The 18,484-nt window shown below is 40.9% G+C and overlaps 1 long non-coding RNA gene across 2 annotated transcripts in view; it reads left to right on the plus strand.

Moving 5' to 3' along the window:
* Window positions 1-713: 713 nt before the first annotated feature.
* Window positions 714-18,484, plus strand: part of LOC127489694 (uncharacterized) — a 33,963-nt gene continuing 16,192 nt past the window's right edge. For both annotated transcript variants that reach the window (XR_007917612.2, XR_011383796.1), the window contains exon 1: window positions 714-9,070. This is a non-coding gene — a long non-coding RNA (uncharacterized lncRNA). The remainder of the gene's footprint in view (window positions 9,071-18,484) is intronic.

The following is an 18,484-nucleotide window of genomic DNA, read 5'->3' on the forward strand; positions in this document are numbered from 1 at the left end:
CTATCAACTCCCAACTTGACTCTCACTGGGATTAAACATGACAATAGGTCTGATCTGATTTCATCATCATTAAAAAAAATCATCTATTATTTTTCACTTTATGTTTCTGTGTGGGAGCAAACTGTTGAAATCCTTACTTAATGTATACTAAGCTGATCTTCTGTATATTAAGATAATCGAAAATGAATCTTGATGTGAATGGAAGGGGAGAGGGAGTGGGAAAGGGGAGGGTTGTGGGTGGGAGGGACGGTATGGGGGGGAAGCCATAGTAATCCATTATTCGTACTTTGGAAACGTATATTCATTAAATAAAAGTTAAAAAAAAAATAAAATACATTGTATGTTTAACTATGAACTGTTTATGACAGTTAGCAATGGCAACAGTAGACATTTATACTTTCTGTACTGTTGACCCCTCTAGCATTTAGTCTGCTGGATGTGGCCTCAATATGTAGGGTCATTAAAAAATGCAGTGATTTTAAAAGCCATATTTCCCTGTGTCTGATATCCTCAGCCACTGTTCTGACCTGTCTGGCCAAAACCAATGAGAACAATGAAGGAAGATTCGGTTTGGAGCAGAAAGAGTCAGCAGAAGGATGCTTGAAGTTGAGTCATGCTCATTTAATTTTTGAGTACCTCTTGGAAACAGATAAAACCAGCCTCTTGGTTTTTTTTTTTTTTTTTTTTTTTTTTTTTTTTTGTAACCTCTCCAAAGGAGGGAGAAAAGTTTTAGTTTTTGAAGTTCTTTAGGTTAAATATAAGAAGTCTTAAGTTGCCAATCTATACACATTGAGAGTGTGGAGTCACCTTTTCTAGAGAGCTGCAAATGTAATAGTCTCATTTGGGATGGTTAAAAGACACCATTGACTGAAGGGTTTGATGCTCACAGAGGAGGAAATAAAAGTATACATTTGAAAATGTTTATTCTACTTCCCTTCAGATTCTTTTAAAAAGATTATTTATTTATTTAATTATTTGAAAAGCAGAGTTAGAGAGGCAGAGAGAGAGACAGAGGTCTTCCATCTGCTGGTTCACTCCCCAAATGGCTGCAATGATCAGAGCTGCACTGATCTGAAGCCAGGAGCCAGGAGCTTCTTCTGGGTCTTCCACTTGGGTGCAGGGGCCCAAGAACTTGGGCCATCTTCTACTACTTTCCCAGGCCATAGCAGAGAGCTGGATTGGAAGTGGAGCAGCCGGAACTTGAACTGGCGCCTATATGGGATGCCGGCACTGCAGGTGGCAGCTTTACTGGCTAAGCCACAGTTCCTGGCCCCTCCCTTCAGATTAATGAGGTTAGGTTTTACTTTATTTGGGAGAGATTTTAATCTTAGGGCAAATGTGTATCAGGCTACTCACTTCTACAGTAAATTCAATTTGATATAGGAACCTCATACGTTTGATGGGTCATGGCAAGTAACAGCAGCAATTGGTTTAGAAGCACGTATTTTATAGCAGTTTTTTTATTTATTTGAGAGACAAACAGGTTGGGGGTGGGGGGCCAGAGAAAGAGAAATAATTCCCACATCCTAGCTCAGGTCCGAATTGACTGTAACAGCTAGGGCTGGGCCAGATGGGAGCCAGAAATTCAGTCAGGGTCTTGTAGGACCCTGTGGCAGGAACTCAAGTCCTTGATCCATCACTTGCTACCTTCCCAGGGTATGCATTAGCAGGAAACTGGAATCAGGAGCAGAGTCAGGAGTTGAACCCAGGCATAGCAAAATGGAATGTGAGCATCCCAACTTGTGTCTTAACCCCTAGGCCAAATGCCCCAGTTATTAGAAATTTTCTTTTCAGCTTATCTAATTGTTGCCTCCATCTAGTATTATTAACCATCCTGTTTGTTATTTATCATATTCTTAAGCAGATTCTGTGCTTGAAATTACTCCATGTTGGGGCTGGCGCCGTGGCTCACTTGGTTAATCCTCCGCCTGCGACGCCGGCATCCCATATGGGCGCTGGGTTCTAGTCCTGGTTGCTTCTCTTCGAGTCCAGCTCTCTGCTGTGGCCTGGGAGGGTAGTGGAGGATGGCCCAAGTGCTTGGGCCCCTGCACTTGCGTGGGAGGCCAGGAAGAAGCACCTGGCTCCTGACTTTGGATTAATGCAGCACCTGCCATGGCGGCCATTTGGGTAGTGAACCAACGGAAGGAAGACCTTTCTCTCTGTCTCTCTCTCTCTTTCTCTGTCTCTCTCACTGTCTATAACTCTACCTGTCAAATAAATAAATAAATAAAAAAGAAATTACTCCATGTTGAGCTTTTGGATGTATTACCTGTTTGGTTTTTACTCAGGGCTGGCAACTTCCATAGATACTTGTGTTTCATTATTAGTGATATCTTTCATGGAAACTAGGGACAGGTAACCATTATGCCAAAGTAAACAAAGCATGGAAGAGATGATGTTAAAAGGCCAAAACAGAAGTTTAGAGAAGATGTGATGTGATGGGAAAGAAATTTCAGAATGAACAATCATTTTATAGAATGTATCTTGGGATGATTATTTGATTATTTTAATATAGTTAATATGCATGTACTTTGTAGGTAGGATATGTATATGGTTGGGGAAATGAGCAAGAGCATGTGTATTATTAGGGGCTTATCTCAAAAGCACGGTTCTGATTAAAAGAGGCCAGTTACAGAACAGTGTGCACTATTTTACATTTAGGGAAAAATAAGCCAATGTGTATTTTTGGTGGGTACATATTAATATAGTCATCCCCCTGAATTTGTTCCAGGACTCCCACCTCCCCAGAATACTAACATACAGGAGACCAAAATCCACTGATGCATAAGTCCTATATATAAAATGGCATAGTATTTGCATGTTACCTATTCAACCTGCCTGTATACTGAATTTTTAAAAACAAAGATTTTTGAAAGGTGGAGTTACTGAGAGAGAGGGAGAGACAGAGGTCTTCCATCTGCTCATTCAGTCCCCAAATGGCCTCAACAGCTGGGGCTGGAGCTGGCAGGAGCCAGGAGCCAGTAACTGGTTTAGAAGTAGAGCATTCTGATATGAGATACCAGTGTCACAAGTGGCAGACTAACCTACTGTGCTACAATACCACCCCCAGGAATTCCTCTCTGGTTTGGCTGTATTATCCTATGACTGTATTTATCATTTCCTAGCCTTTTCAAGCATCTGTTCACTTTTTGATTTTTGGTTGTTTTCTTCCCATTCTTCCCAACCAAGCCCTCCTTGTTCAAGGAGCACACTGTAACTGATTAATGTAGAAGCACTAGAACATTACTGGCAGGGACTTGAGAGTCAGAGACACATCCTGATTTCTGACGAGTTCTGTGACTTTGAGCAGCTATGCAACATTTCTGAGCTCAGGTTTTCTTCCCCTCTCTGAAATGGAGATAATCCTTGCTCTGGAGGGTTGTGGGGAGGGTCGAGATCATGGCTGTAAATCAGTTAGTGCAGTGTGTAGCACATAGGCGGCATGGTTAATTTTAGTGTTTGATTCCAGAGCTACTTTTTTCCTCAGATGCTGTTGGCACTTGAAGCCTTCTACTTTGTATTTCCATGAGAAGAAAGTCTGGGTATGAGCCCAAAAGAGGAAAGGATCCTGAATTCCTCTTCCAAGAAAAGGGCAGATAAATGAGGAAGGGCTGATAGAGGCAGACTCAGAGCTGTGTTGTGGGGTTAGATCAACAGCTTTTTTGGGTTAACTAGTTGTTAGTTGAACGAGGATAATTGACCAAGGGCTAGTGAGGTTGCCTGTGTGGTAGGGTGGGGTTAAAGAGACCTCTGTCAGGCTTATGGCAAGATTAGGTTAAAGAGATGTGTTTGTAATGAAGATTTAAGGTTGAGGGGCTGACGCTGTGGCATAGTGGGTAAAGCTGCCACCTGCAGTGCTGGCATCCCATATGGGTGCCGGTTTGAGTCTCGGCTGCTCCACTTCTAATCCAGCTCTCTGCTATGGCCTGGGAAAGCAGTAGAAGCTGGCCCAAGCCCTTGGGCCCCTACACCCAAATGGGAGACCCAGAAGAAGCTCCTGGCTCCTGGCTTCAGATCAGTGCAGCTCTGATCATTGCAGTCATTTGGGGAGTGAACCAGCAAATGGAAGAAATCTCTCTCTCTCCCTCTGCCTCTGCCTCTCTGTAACTCTGCCTTTCAAATAAAATAAACAAATCTTAAAAAACAAAAAGACTTCAGGTTGGATGCATTAGCAGGAAGTCAAGGAAGCACTACAGTGAGTGCTTTTAAAAGCGTGGTCTGGATTGGACTGGGTTTAAGCCCTGGCTCCATGCCTTACTGGTCCCATATCCTTGAAGCACTTACTTAATCTCTCTGAACCCAATTGCTTAATTTATAAAATGGGTATAAAAGTCACCTACTGGCCGGCGCCGCGGCTCACTAGGCTAATCCTCCGCCTTGCGGCGCCGGCACACCAGGTTCTAGTCCCGGTCGGGGCGTCAGATTCTGTCCCGGTTGCCCCTCTTCCAGGCCAGCTCTCGGCTGTGGCCCGGGAGTGCAGTGGAGGATGGCCCAAGTGCTTGGGCCCTGCACCCCATGGGAGACCAGGAGAAGTACCTGGCTTCTGCCATTGGATCAGCGCGGTGCGCCGGCCACAGCGCGCCAGCAGTGGCGGCCATTGGAGGGTGAACCAACGGCAAAGGAAGACCTTTCTCTCTGTCTCTCTCTCACTGTCCACTCTGCCTGTCCAAAAAAAAAAAAAAAAAAGTCACCTACTTCAGAGTTGCAAGGTTACATATGGCATGTTAGAACAGTACCAGTCACATAATATTTGATGCTTGATAAATTTATTAATTTTAAGTCAGGCTGGAGGAAGAGAACAGGACTTAGGCAGAAAGGGTGTGTTGTTCCTGTATACAACTGATGACATCTGTCATTGGTTATCTTCAAATAATCAATAATGGGATGCATTATTGTTTTTTTTTAAGATTTATTTATTTATTTATTTCAAAGGCATAGTTATGGAGAGAGGGAGTGACAAAGAGATCTTCTATCCCTGGTTCACTCCCCAGGGAGTGAACTGCAATGGCCAGAGCTAAGCCAATACGAAGCGAGGAGCCAGGAGCTTCTTCTGGGTCTCCCATGTGGTTGCAGGGCCCAATCACTTGATCCATCCGCTACTGCTTTCCCAGGCCATCAGCAGGGAGTTGGATCAGAAGTGGAGCAGCCAGGACTCGACTTGGTGCCCAAAAAGGATGCCAACACCACAGACAGATGCTTAACCTACTACACCATGGTGCTGGCCCCAGGATGCATTATTTATAGGTTTTCTAATACTTCCTGAAAAAACAAAACCAAACTAAAACCAAGCAGGAAAACAAAAGAAGTTGTGTTCTTTTCCCCCAGTATTGAGAAAACAAAAAATGTGAAAAAGGACGTAGGGTAGTTGCCACTGTAATTTTTGTCATTGAATGCTAAATTGTAGGCTAGTTTTCACTGTGCATAATGTCTGCTTATTAATTTTACTACAAATTTTTTTCAGTTTTTCTGATTTTTTTTGTTCTGTCCTCATAGGCTTCCTGGTTAATCAGTTATTTCAGCAATGTTTCTTACTTGTAAAACAAAAAGGGTGAATGGTATGTGACAAATATAAATTGATGAGACATGGGTAGAATTAATTTTAATGAGAAAATAAGTCTTTCAGAGGACCATAATCTATTTAGTTTAGAAGCCTGTGAAAATTTTGTTATGCCTTTCATGTGTCATATGCTTTCATCTGTTGAGCATTAGTGAACACTGTTTTATTAGCATCCGTGAACTTCCGGGTTTTAAAATCTATATTCCAGCACTCTGAAATGGCATCACACAAGTCTTAAGTTCTTCCTAATATTACAGTAGCTACCATAGCCTTGTATGTTCTGCTATGCAGTACTGAAAACCACTGTAAAGAGAAGATTATCTCCATTTTATAGATGAAGATAATGAAATATTAGAAACTTGTTCAAAGTGATATGGTGGTAACTGGAAGAACCTGACTTTAAAAATCAAATTTTTTAAAAGATTTATTTATTTGAAAGGCAGATTTACAGAGAGAAAATGATAGAGAGCCCTTCCATCTGCTGGTTTGCAAATGGCCTCAACAGCTGGGGCTGGGCCAGGCTGAAGCCAGGAGCCAGGAATTTCATCCATGTCTCCCACAAGGGCCGCATTCTGCTGCTTTCCCAGGTTGCATTAGCAGGGAGCTGGATCAGAAGTGGAGCAGCCAGGACTCAAACAGATGCCCATATGAGATGCCAGCATTGCAGGCGTATCTTAACCTGCTGCACCCAAGTGCCAGCCCCTGAAATCAAATTTTGATTTCAAAGAGCCGAGACATAAACTGGCACCCGTAAGCGATGCTGGCGTTGCAGGTGACGGCTCTGCTCACTATGCCCCAACAACAGCCCTGTCAAAGTTTGGGTTTTTAAGAACCACAGTACCAAATGCCTCTTTAAACTGCAGTCAGTCAGAAAACTGCAAAGCTGACCCTCTGCAAAGTGGCCAGGCTTATTTATTGCCTTCCTTGCCATTATTTTACTGTCCAATTTAACTCAACAGAATGAGGTGTAAAAACTTAAATAATCATCCAGCTTAGTAGTGCTCAGCCAATCATGAGTCGCCTGAGACATTTATTTTTTGAATTTTGTGTAGGTGGATTTGAGCTGGAGCCCATGGATGTTTGAACCAGTTCTACATGTGATTTTGACAGGTTTAAAAACCACTTAAATTTAGGCAGGTGAATTCCCCCTATCCAACACCCTCACCAATTTTTCTGACGTTTGCTCATCTAATCTCTGATATATATTTGTGACAAGAACTTAGTACTACCTAGTCAGAAGGTTGTATAATTAGTAGTTAGGCAGATTACTATACTTGTATAAGAGTGACCATTTACTACCACATATGAATTGGATTAACTCTTTAAACAGGTTCACTTTCCAAATGACACCAATTATCAGGCCTGGGCCAGGAGGAAGCCAGAAGCTGGGACCTTCTGGTTCTCTCACATGGGTGCAGGGGCCCAAGCACTTGGGCTGTCTGCTACTACTTTCCCAGATGCATCAACAGGGAGCTGGATAGGAAGTGGAGCAGCTGGGACTTGAACTGGCACCCACATAGGATGCCACTGTTGCAGGTAGCAGGCTTAACCTACCATGCCACAATGCTGTCCCCAAAATGGATTTTTATGCTTCTTGGGTATTGGCTTTGAAGTTTGATCTGGGTTTTAATATTCTCTGAACCTCATCTTCCTCATGTATAAAATGGGTATGTTGTTAACAAACTTGAAAGATTATACCAAGGATTAAATGAAAAAAAAATTATGCTGGCTGGAAAGAGTCTTTTCTGACAGTTCTCTTACCTTGTCAGCCTGTTCTCAAACAGTCCCATGTCCATAGGGCTCAAGTTAGAAATGTGGATGTGATGGAAGGCACCTAAATATTCATTCTGTGATTGTCAATGCCAGAAATAGGTTTTCATTTTGCCTCTTCATCAGCATGCTTTGTTACATCTGGCTTTTTATTTGGAACAAAGAATATGATACTTCTTATGGCAACAGATAAGCCTGCATTTCTGGAAATTAACCTTTACTTCTTAGGGAATTAGTTTCCACTGATACTGTAAACCCAAAGCAAAACAAATGATCGTAGGAATACTTTAAAGGTAAAAGAAAAGATGTTGGATTACATAGAGACCAAAATGGAGAACCAAAGAAAATATTCCATGTCTCTTCTTGTCGAAGGGTAGAGACATATAACTGAAGAATGTTGGCCTTAGGAGAGGGTAAATGACAAGGCTGATAAACTGTTCAAGACCCAGACAGTCATCTCTTATCACTGTCATTTGATTTGGTTTGGCTCTGGAAATGTATGCTTTTCTTAAACAAAGCAGATTGGATCTATTCTAAAGTATTATCTCTGGCTGTGATCTGCCCTTCTCTTTAAGCTGTGACTACAAAGGAAAGTTTGTAGGTGATGGTTTCCTGTGACTTAAGTTTGATGGAACAATGTTTTTTTTTTTTTTTCTTTTTGCTGTATGTAATTTGTATTAGCTATCTGTTTTTAAAGTGTTTTTTAATCTAACATCATGAAAACAGTACTTTGGGTTCAACTTTTCATGTGAGTGCTTTTCAAAAGGCAATTTTAACACTTTGGACATGTTTTTGCTTTTGAAAAGTGTATATTATATGTGGAACTTATTGGCCATAAATATTAAAGATATTCAATAAAATGACATTGAAATTTTGATTACTTCTTGATTTTTCAGGAAAGATATGTTGTTTGTAGACTTATTATTATTATCTTCTGGGGAGACAGAAAGTATTCATTTGACAGTGAAGGCAAGGATTGGATAACAGACAGAGGGTTAAGCTGATGCACTTGACTCTTTTTTTTTTTAAACAAAATTATATATTTGAGAAGCAGTGAAACAGATGAGAGTGAGCTCCAATCTACTGGTTCACTTCCCAAATGCACAGGATGGCCAGGGCTAGGAGGGAACTGAGTCCAAGACTCCCACATGGATGACAGGAATCCAGTTACCTGAGCTATCACTTGTGCCTCCCAGGATCTGCATTAGCAAAAAGCTGGAGTCAGGAGCCAGAGGCGAGTATCAAACCCAGGCACACCAATATTGATGTGAGTGTCTTGAATGGCATCTTAATTGCTAGGCCAAATGCCTACCCTGAGTCTTCATTTTGAATTTACCTTTTTAGTTCATTTGAGAGAAAGTCAGTGTGAAGTAGTGGGACATATACATTATAGAATATTACAGGGCAAGATGTGATTTAATTAATTAGAAAACATTTATTAAACTTAATGAAAAGAATGACTGTTATTAGAGCTATCTGTAGCATTCATTCATATCATCAGTCCACAACAGGAAGCAAATGTTAGAATGTTAATTTTTTAAAGTAATTTTATGTATTATCTTATTCTGTGTTTTTACTTTTAGGACCGGAGTAGGCCCTATGACACTTTTAACTTGCACTCGTTGGAGAACTCCTTAATGGATATGATAAGGACTGATCATGAGCCTCTGAAAGGTAAACACTACCCTCCCAGTGGCCCACCAATGAGTTTCGCTGATATAATGTGGAGGAATCATTTTGCAGGTTAGGAATATTCATATGTCCATTCCTTGCTTGGTGTTTTAAGCAAAAATCAGCTTTTTAATAATTGTGATTTTTTTTTTTGGTTTGTGTTTGTTTTTATTTTGCTTCTGTAAAGCATTGTGGAATGTTTTTATTTTATTTTATTTTATTTTATTTTATTTTATTTTATTTTATTTTTGACAGGCAGAGTTAGAGAGAGAGAGAGAGAAAGAGAGAAAGGTCTTCCTTCTGCTGGTTCACCCCTAAAATGGCCAGGAGCCAGGCGCTTCCTCGTGGTTTCCCATGCGGGTACAGGGCTCAGGCACTTGGGCCATCCTCCACTGCCTTCCTGGGCCACAGCAGAGAGCTGGACTGGAAGAGGAGCAACCAGGACAGAATCTGGCCCCCAACCAGGACTAGAACCCCGGGGTGCCGGCGCCGCAGGTGGAGGATTAGCCAAGTGAGCCACAGCACTGGCCTGTGGAATGATTTTAAAGTTGATTATTTTTTAAACTTGTGTTTGGCTACCCGTAATCAAGATTGAGTTCTGGCAGAAGCGTGTGTTGGATAGCTGAGGTCAAGGTTATAGCATTAGACCAGAAGCCAAGTTTTGTAGGCTTTGTGTATTTGGAATCCTCAGCTCTACCTGAATAATTAATTAATGTCCAGATATACTGCAAAGAAGTATGAGATTTAGTAAACCACTCTCTAAAGACTACAGAAAACTTCATATAGAAGCCACTTTACTAAAATGGAATCACTTTTCTAGTACAGGAAGTATCACTATTATAAAGCAGCCAGTGACCCTTTGCTTCCTCTGAGGCTAAAATACAAGGAAAACATCTTAAACTATGTAAATGTTTTAGTTTAAATAAAATAAGACAGAAAATCCTAAGGCGGGCAATATTGGGGCTTTCTGTGTTTAGAACCAATGCAAATTCAGGATGGATATTGATGTTACATTTGTAATTCCAGATCTTTTTTTATGATTTATAATACTTTTTAATGACCATATGATATTTTAAAAACCTGTAATACAAATTATCTGTGGAAATATCCACTATACTTGGGTTAGGGCCTAAATATCTGAACACTGTGAAGAATTAGCCACTGGGATGTCCATCTTGTATGGACCGAGGTGTCTTCCAGAGTTGTGAGGAACTTGATCCTTTCTGCTTCTCGCTGCGCCCTTACATAGTGCGGCGGATTCTGAACACCTGACACTCATTTTTCTTTAGCCACACCAGAAATCCATTTTACCATTGTTTCACACTCATAAGAGTTTCTCCTGCTTTTCTCAGTTTCCAGTGAAAAGTGACTAGTTAGTAAGATATGAAGACAATAAAAATATTTTGAGAAAAGCTGAATTTTAAAACTTTCAGAAGCAGGATAAAATATCTTATTCATTATTCATTGTTATATTTAGCCCCTGTTAACACATGTTTCTTCAGTGACAAGATTAGGTATATGGTAATTTAAAGCATATTTAATTTAAAAGTGAGAACAATGTTTTTTAAAAAAACAATATTGCACAGACTGTTTTGTGTTTTTCGTATCCTTTTTTTTTTTTATTTTTTATTTTTTTTTGACAGGCAGAGTGGACAGTGAGAGAGAGAGACAGAGAGAAAGGTCTTCCTTTGCCGTTGGTTCACCCTCCATTGGCCGCCGCGGCCGGCGCACCGCGCTGATCCGATGGCAGGAGCCAGGAGCCAGGTGCTTTTCCTGGTCTCCCATGGGGTGCAGGGCCCAAGCACCTGGGTCATCCTCCACTGCACTCCCTGGCCACAGCAGAGGGCTGGCTTGGAAGAGGGACAACCGGGACAGAATCCGGCGCCCCGACCGGGACTAGAACCCGGTGTGCTGGCGCCGCTAGGCGGAGGATTAGCCTAGTGAGCCGCGGCGCCGGCCTGTTTTTCGTATCTTCTAAGACTATGTCTTCCTTCTCTGCCATCCATAGCTATAGACCTGTCCTAACTATTCTAAAATATTTAGCTACTTTTCTTTATATATACCCATTTTATCTTGGCCTATTTTTTTCTTCTAGAAATAAAAGATTGTCAAGAGATCTTAGATTATATTCTATACAGTACCTTTGCAGAATTTTGTGAATGTTGGTTCTGTTGAGAGTAGCATTAGCATAGTACAAGAAGTGTACCTTGCTACAGGATAATGTAAATACCTTATTCCAGTTGTGATGACCTATTTTTATTGCATGTCCAACCACCTCTGCATAGATTTCTTTACTGTACTTGGAAATATGAGGCTCTCTATAAAAGCCTGCTGGCTTGTGCTTACGTTACATCCTAATAAGTTGTCAGACACTTAGTATGCAGCCCTGATATGGTTGAAACTTTTCAGTTCATCCTATCACTCATGTTGATTTCCTATGAATTGAATACTTCCTTGTGATCACAGACATCACTGTGTCATTGTTCTCTGGTTAGGGTATTTGAATTTCCTTCTTTCCTTTTCTACTTGGGAGACTTTTAATTTGGTTTATGGCACTGTGTGTCTGATGATTATTATGACATAATTATACTTGCATTTTATTTTTTATAAAGTTTTTTTTTTTATTCATTTGAAAGAGTTACAGAGAGAAAGAGGAAGAGACAGAGAGAGACAGAGAAAGAGAGAGATCCTCCATCTGGTAGTTCACTCCCCAAATGGCTGTAACGGCCAGGGCTGGGCCAGGCCAAACCCTCTTTAAAGCTCCAGTGTCCTCATCATTAAAAGAAAAGACTTAATAGAATGAGTAAGAAGATTAAGTAAAAGCCCTGGCACTATAAAATGTTCAAATAATTTCTACTATTTTTTAAAGGATTTATTTATTTATTTTGAAAGGCAGAGTTACAGAGAGGCAGAGCAGAGGCAGAGAGAGAGAGAGAGGTCTTCCATCCTCTGGTTCACTCTGCAGATGGCCACAATGGCTGGAGCTGTGCCAATCAGAAGCAAGGAGCCAAGAGCTTCTTCTGGGTCTCCCACGTAGGTGCGGGAGCCCAAGGACTTGGGCCATCTTTTACTGCTTTCCCCGGCCATACCAGAGAGCTGGATTGGAAGTGGAGCTGCCGGGTCTTGAACTGGCGCCCATATTGGATGCTGGCACTATAGGCAGCGGCTTTACCCACCATGTTGCAGCACCAGCGCCCTATTTTCTACTATTTTTTTTAAAAAGATTTATTTATTAATTTGAAAGTCAGAGTTACACAGAGAGAAGAGAGCAGAGAGAGAGAGAGAGAGATTTTCCATCCATTGATTCACTCCCCAAATAGCCACAATGGCCAGGGCTGACCAGGACCTTCATTCAGGTCTCCCATATGGGTGCAAGAGCCCAAGCACTTGAGCCATATTCTGCTGCTTTTCCCAAGCCATTAGCAGGGAGCTAGATTAGAAATGGAGCAGCCGGGGCTGGCGCCGCGGCTCAATAGGCTAATCCTTCACCTAGTGGCGACAGCACACTGGGTTCTAGTCCCTGTTGGGGCACCGGATTCTGTCCCAGTTGCCCTTCTTCCAGGCCAGCTCTCTGCTGTTGTCCGGGAGTGCAGTGGAGGATGGCCCAAGTGCTTGGGCCCTGCACTTCATGGGAGACCAGGAGAAGCACCTGGCTCCTGGCTTCGGATCAGTGCGATGCGCCGGCAGCAGTGTGCCGGGCCGTGGCGGCCATTGGAGGGTGAACCAACGGCAAAGGAAGACCTTTCTCTCTGTCTCTCTCTCTCTCACTGTCCACTCTGCCTGTCAAAACAAACAAACAAACAAAAACAAAGGGGCCGGCACTGCGGCTCAATAGGCTAATCCTCCGCATTGTGGCGCCGGCATACCAGGTTCTAGTCCCGTTCGGGGCACCAGATTCTGTCCTGGTTGCCCCTCTTCCAGGCCAGCTCTCTGATGTGGCCCAGGAGTGCAGTGGAGGATGGCCCAAGTGCTTGGGCCCTGTACCCCATGGGAGACCAGGAGAAGTACCTGGCTCCTGGCTTCGGATCAGCGTGGTGTGCCGGCCGTGGCGGCCATTGGAGGGTGAACCAACGGCAAAGGAAGACCTTTCTCTCTGTCTCTCTCTCTCACTGTCCACTCTGCCTGTCAACAACAACAACAACAACAAAAAATAAAAAATTAAAAAATAAAAAATAAAATACTATTGTTTTAAAAAAAAGAGAGAAATGGAGCAGCTGGGACAAAAACTGGTGCTGAAATGGGATGCTGGCATTGCAGATGGTGGATTTTCCCACTGTACCACAGTGCTGGCTTATGCCAGTTGCCTGGCTTCAGTAATACGGTAAATCTTCACATCCATACAATAGTGACTTCCTTCCAACAAGACTGCCGCTAAATGTTAAAAGCTTTCTTATGCGTGTTGTCAAAATTTTGTATTTTCCATAAATAAGTAGTGGTGGTTGAAGGATAAATGTGCTATCATTAAAAAAAAAAATCACCTAAAGGAGCAGGTATTTTGTGCACCAATTAAGACACTGCTTGGCCCTGTGCTTCCCGTATCGAAGTGCCCAGCTTTGAATCCTCTCTGTTTCTGATTCTAGCTTCCTTCTAATGTGTACCCTGGGAGGTAGCAGATGATGGCTCCAGTGCTAGGGTTGCTGGCACCCATGTGGCAGACATGGACTGTATACTGGTCTGCCATCTTTGGCCTGACCTGGCCTGGCTCTGGCTGTTGTGATTTTGGAGAGTAAACCACCAGATGGAAGATCTCTATCTTTCATATAAAAATAAATAAACTATTAAATAAATAAATAATTTAAAACCACCTAAAGACAAAAGGAAAACAGTACTCCTAAGTCATGTTGACTTTCCAAAATTGTCTACCTGAATAATATAAAGTAAATATTGGCCGGCGCCGCGGCTCACTAGGCTAATCCTCCACCTTGTGGCGCCGGCACACCGGGTTCTAGTCCTGGTCGGGGCGCCGGATTCTGTCCCGGTTGCCCCTCTTCCAGGCCAGCTCTCGGCTGTGGCCCGGGAGTGCAGTGGAGGATGGCCCAAGTGCTTGGGCCCTGCACCCCATGGGAAACCAGGAGAAGCATCTGGCTCCTGCCATCGGATCAGCACGGTGCGCCGGCCGCAGCGCACCAGCCGCGGCGGCCATTGGAGGGTGAACCAACAGCAAAGGAAGACCTTTCTCTCTGTCTCTCTCACTGTCCACTCTGCCTGTCAAAAAAAAAAAAAATATATATATATATAAAGTAAATATAACAAAATTAGGATATCATGTTGATGAGCACTGAAGAGCTTCAAGATGTACTTAAAGCGAACATGATAAAAATATGTTCACAGTGATGTTTAATTTTAGAGATGTACTCAGTAAGAAAATACCTTAATCTGTTGATTCAGAGGATGAAAAGGGATAATAGGAGAGATGATAGAATAGGAAGTTCAGGAAATGATGACACTTGAGTTTTCATCAAGCTTTAACAGGTTTTCAGTAATGTTTGCACTTACAGTGTGTCCGTGTTGAAGATATTTGTGGGGAATTTTGAGACATCTCCAATCTTCTCTCCCATGATAAAGATAATATGAGTACAGAGAAGTCAAATAGAGCCTTTTTTAAAAGATTTATTTTATTTTATTTATTTGGAAGACAGAATTACAGAGAGAAAGAGAGAGAGAGAGAGGTTTTCCATCCACTGGTTCACTCCCCAAATGGCTGCAACGGCTAGGGCTGGACCAGGCTGAAGCCAGGAGCCAGAAACTTCTTCCAGATCTCCCATGTGGGTACCAGGGTGCAAGGACTTGTGCCGTCTTCTGCTGCTTTCCCAGGCTCATTAGCAGGGAGCTGAATCAGAAGTGATGTAGCCAGGACTCGAACTGGCACCCAGTGCTAGTGCTGTAGACGGAGATTTAACCTTCTGTGCCACAGCACTGGGCTTCAATTGATGTGCTTTCTTCAGAGCACACTGAAGAATATCTAAAGCAGGATGATCAGATCACAGAAGCTTATAAATTGAACTAATTTGGGGATATTTTTTGCTTTGCGTTTTAAAAATCTCAAACTACTGTTCTTTGCTGTTACACAGTCATTTTAAAATAATTTCCTGTTGTCTGTTACGATGTGTTTTTCTACTTCTGTTTGAGAGAATGCCTCAAAGAGATGAGAAAGTAGAGTTTTGAGGGGGAATGAAGTGATCAAAAATTTTTTTTCTTACTTAAAATGAAAGTTTCACCTGGCTACTAGGGAACCCTGTGAAAGCCATAGTCATCAGGTTTGATTAATTATACTCTCCATACCCTAGAATAATAATTATGAAATACCAACTTTAGTACAGTGGGCAAAATAGCTGACACTGGGAAGCAAGATCATATCCTGTGGCTAAGGAAGCGCAATTACAGCAGGCATCTTGGCCAAAAACAGGAGTCACTTCTTCATCTAACGCAGCCTCCCTCTCAACAACAGAAGGTAGGCGTGGCTGCCTATTTTGGGATAGTATCTGATGAAACATTTTTTATGTATTTGAATTTTCTCTTCCTTCCCTATTCATGGAACTGAGATTTGAAAAATGAAAAAAGCAGGTGTCATTTGAGAACTGGTATTGAAGGGTTTGCTTTTCAAAGGTATACTGAAAAAGACTGGGAAAAAATAGCGTATCTTCCAGTAATAGTGCTTTAAAACATTTAAATTGACAGAAACTTGAATAGGATAAGTGCCAACCCTTTGCTGTTTTAGAGGCATTTTTCATTATTCATCACAATCTAAATTTAATGTTATACAGCCTTTCAGAAAATTGGCCTTCTTTTATGGAATGCTAAGGTCTCTTTATTTTAGAAAAATGTAGTTTTATTACATTTTGTTTATTCTAGAAAAAATACTTTATTTGCTTCCATAGTTTGAAGTATTGCTCGGTTCTATTTTTTGTTACCTTCCTTCAACCCACATCAGTTTGTTTTGTATAAAATTAGCATATTCCACAAATTGTTAGGGGATAAGTTCTGAGTCAGCAAGAAGTGATTGTTCTTGTTTTATATAATCTTTGTGTATGGGGATAGTAAATAGAAATTGAACAATGTTTATAAGTGCATCTCATTAATTTTCCTAGGATTATGACAGTACTTCAAAAGTTAATGGAAAATTGAATTAAAAGATGTTTATTTTGATACACACATTTTTGGCATAGCTTTTCCATAATATGTGTTTTCTATGGATATTTTGAAGAACCTCTTATGCTTGAATTTCCAATTTTTTTACACCAAAATTAACTTAGGTTTCAAGTCTGTTTTTCCACAAACTTTCAAGCACCCTCATTTGTGTTGTAATCAACTGAAAGTTCTAAAAGGAAAAAGAGTATGCCTGGATAGCACTTTCAGAAATTCTAATTTAATTGTCCTGGGGTATAGCTTTAAATGAGGAAACAAAGGCACAAAGAATTTAATAATTTGCCAGAAATTATTCACTACTGGTATGTGAAACAACTAAGATTTGACATTAGGTCAAAAGATCACAATTTTTGCTTATTGGTTATTTGGAACATATTGAGAATATTTTAGTATCAAAATTTTATCATTTTTAAATGGATTTTAAAAAACCATTTTATATGTTTTTTTTAAAGAATTATTTATTTTACTTGAAAGTCAGATTTTCACAGAGGAGAGAAGGAGAGGCAAAGAGAGAGAGTGGGAGGTCCTCCATCCGCTGGTTCACTCCCCAGTTGGCTGCAATGGCCGGAGCTATGCCGATCTGAAGCCAGGAGCCAGGAGATTCCTCCGGATCTCCCACGCAGGTGCAGGGGCCCAAGGACTTGGGCCATCCTCCACTGCTTTCCCAGGCCATAGCAGAGAGCTGGATTGGAAGTGGAGCAACCAGGATCTGAACCGGCGCCCACATGGGATGCCTGCACTGTAAGTGGCATCCTCACCCGCTATGCCACAGCACCGGCCCTCATATCTTCTTGCATATCATATTTTTACAACCTGTGGGGGTTTTTTTTGTAAAGCAAAGTGCGAAAGCCCTTCAAGATGTTCATGTAAAATGTATATTTTGAAAAAACTGCGTGCTTCTAATTTTTTGCACCAACATAGACTTAGCTTTTAGTTCCATTTTCCACAAACCTTTTGCAGTACCCTTAAATCTCCATCTTTTTAGATAAAATTGATGGGAAGTAAAATCCAGTAGAATATTCATTTTACCATCACCCTTTGTTGAACAAAATAGCAACCCTGTTACGTGAAAACTCTCTAAAGTACTTAACTTTCTAGAGCAAAGAGGATGAATAGAGGCCGATACAGTAGTTACCCTCCATCTTAAAAAATATTACCTAAGTGAAGGGATGACTTCCAAAAGTAAATGTGAATTAATAAAAATTCCTATTTTTATTTTAGACGCAAAAGTATGGGTTTAGTTGGACTCTGAAACTTGGAACAGTAGAGAGATTTTTTTATAACTGGCCTTTTGAATATGAGTGTGAATTGAATATATGAAACTGTGATTTTTACATTCTGAGCAACCATATATAACCCTGTTCTCTAATCTCTCTCTGTCCCTTCTTACCCTTATTTATCAAGTCATGTGCAGCGGGGAAAGTGGGACACTGTCTCAGATTTCCACAGCATCATTTAACTCAGTAAAACCAAGTGTGCCTTCCAGTTTCTGAAACCTTATATTTTACACTATACTTAAAAGATAGCTAGCTGACAAGAACAATTTAAAAATAGCAGCTCATGGGCAGGTGACAAAATGTCCCACTAGCAGCACAAGACTATATTAACAAAAATCACCAGATGTCACACACTTGATTCTGTTTTCACAGCTGATTAAACAGCAGTATTTGATGGATAAAAGGAAGAAAAATAGCCTTACCTGAATTTGGAATCAGTTTTTCATTTGCTATTATATATTTTCTCTCTCTTCCAGAATCACTTAGTAACTATAAAACTTAAGACACAATATCTTAAATAATCATTCCAGTTAGAGTAAAGAAACCTTTACACATACATATTCCCTAAATTGAAAGACTAAATCAAAATGTTAACTCTGTTTATCTTTGGTGATCTTCCTTTTCTTCATTTTCTTATACTGTTTAATTTTTCTCCAATGAAGATACATTGTATTTTATGGTGTGTAAACATTCATCTTTGAAGAAGTAAAGAAATCAGCTTAAAGAAGCCATACATTATTTTACTTTTAAAAAATTGCATTTAGTTAAGGAATTAGATTATATTAAGACAGTTTGTCCTACAGGTCTGGTATTGACCTAGCATTTCTGTAAAATTTTGTTGATACCTTTCATTCTGAGATCCATTGATGTCAAAGTAGCAAACAGAGAAAATACCAGGAAAAATAAAATTTTCTGCTTTTTTAGCAAATTGTGCTACCTTTAGTTTGTAAAATACTGCCTAATGTTTGCTACATTTTTTTAAAGTTTATTTATTTGAGAGGCAGAGTTAGAGAGAGAAGGAGAGACAGAGATCTTCCATCTACTGGGTTACTTTCCACATGGC

This window comes from Oryctolagus cuniculus, chromosome 17 (assembly GCF_964237555.1).
Source record: "Oryctolagus cuniculus chromosome 17, mOryCun1.1, whole genome shotgun sequence".
NCBI lineage: Eukaryota > Metazoa > Chordata > Mammalia > Lagomorpha > Leporidae > Oryctolagus > Oryctolagus cuniculus.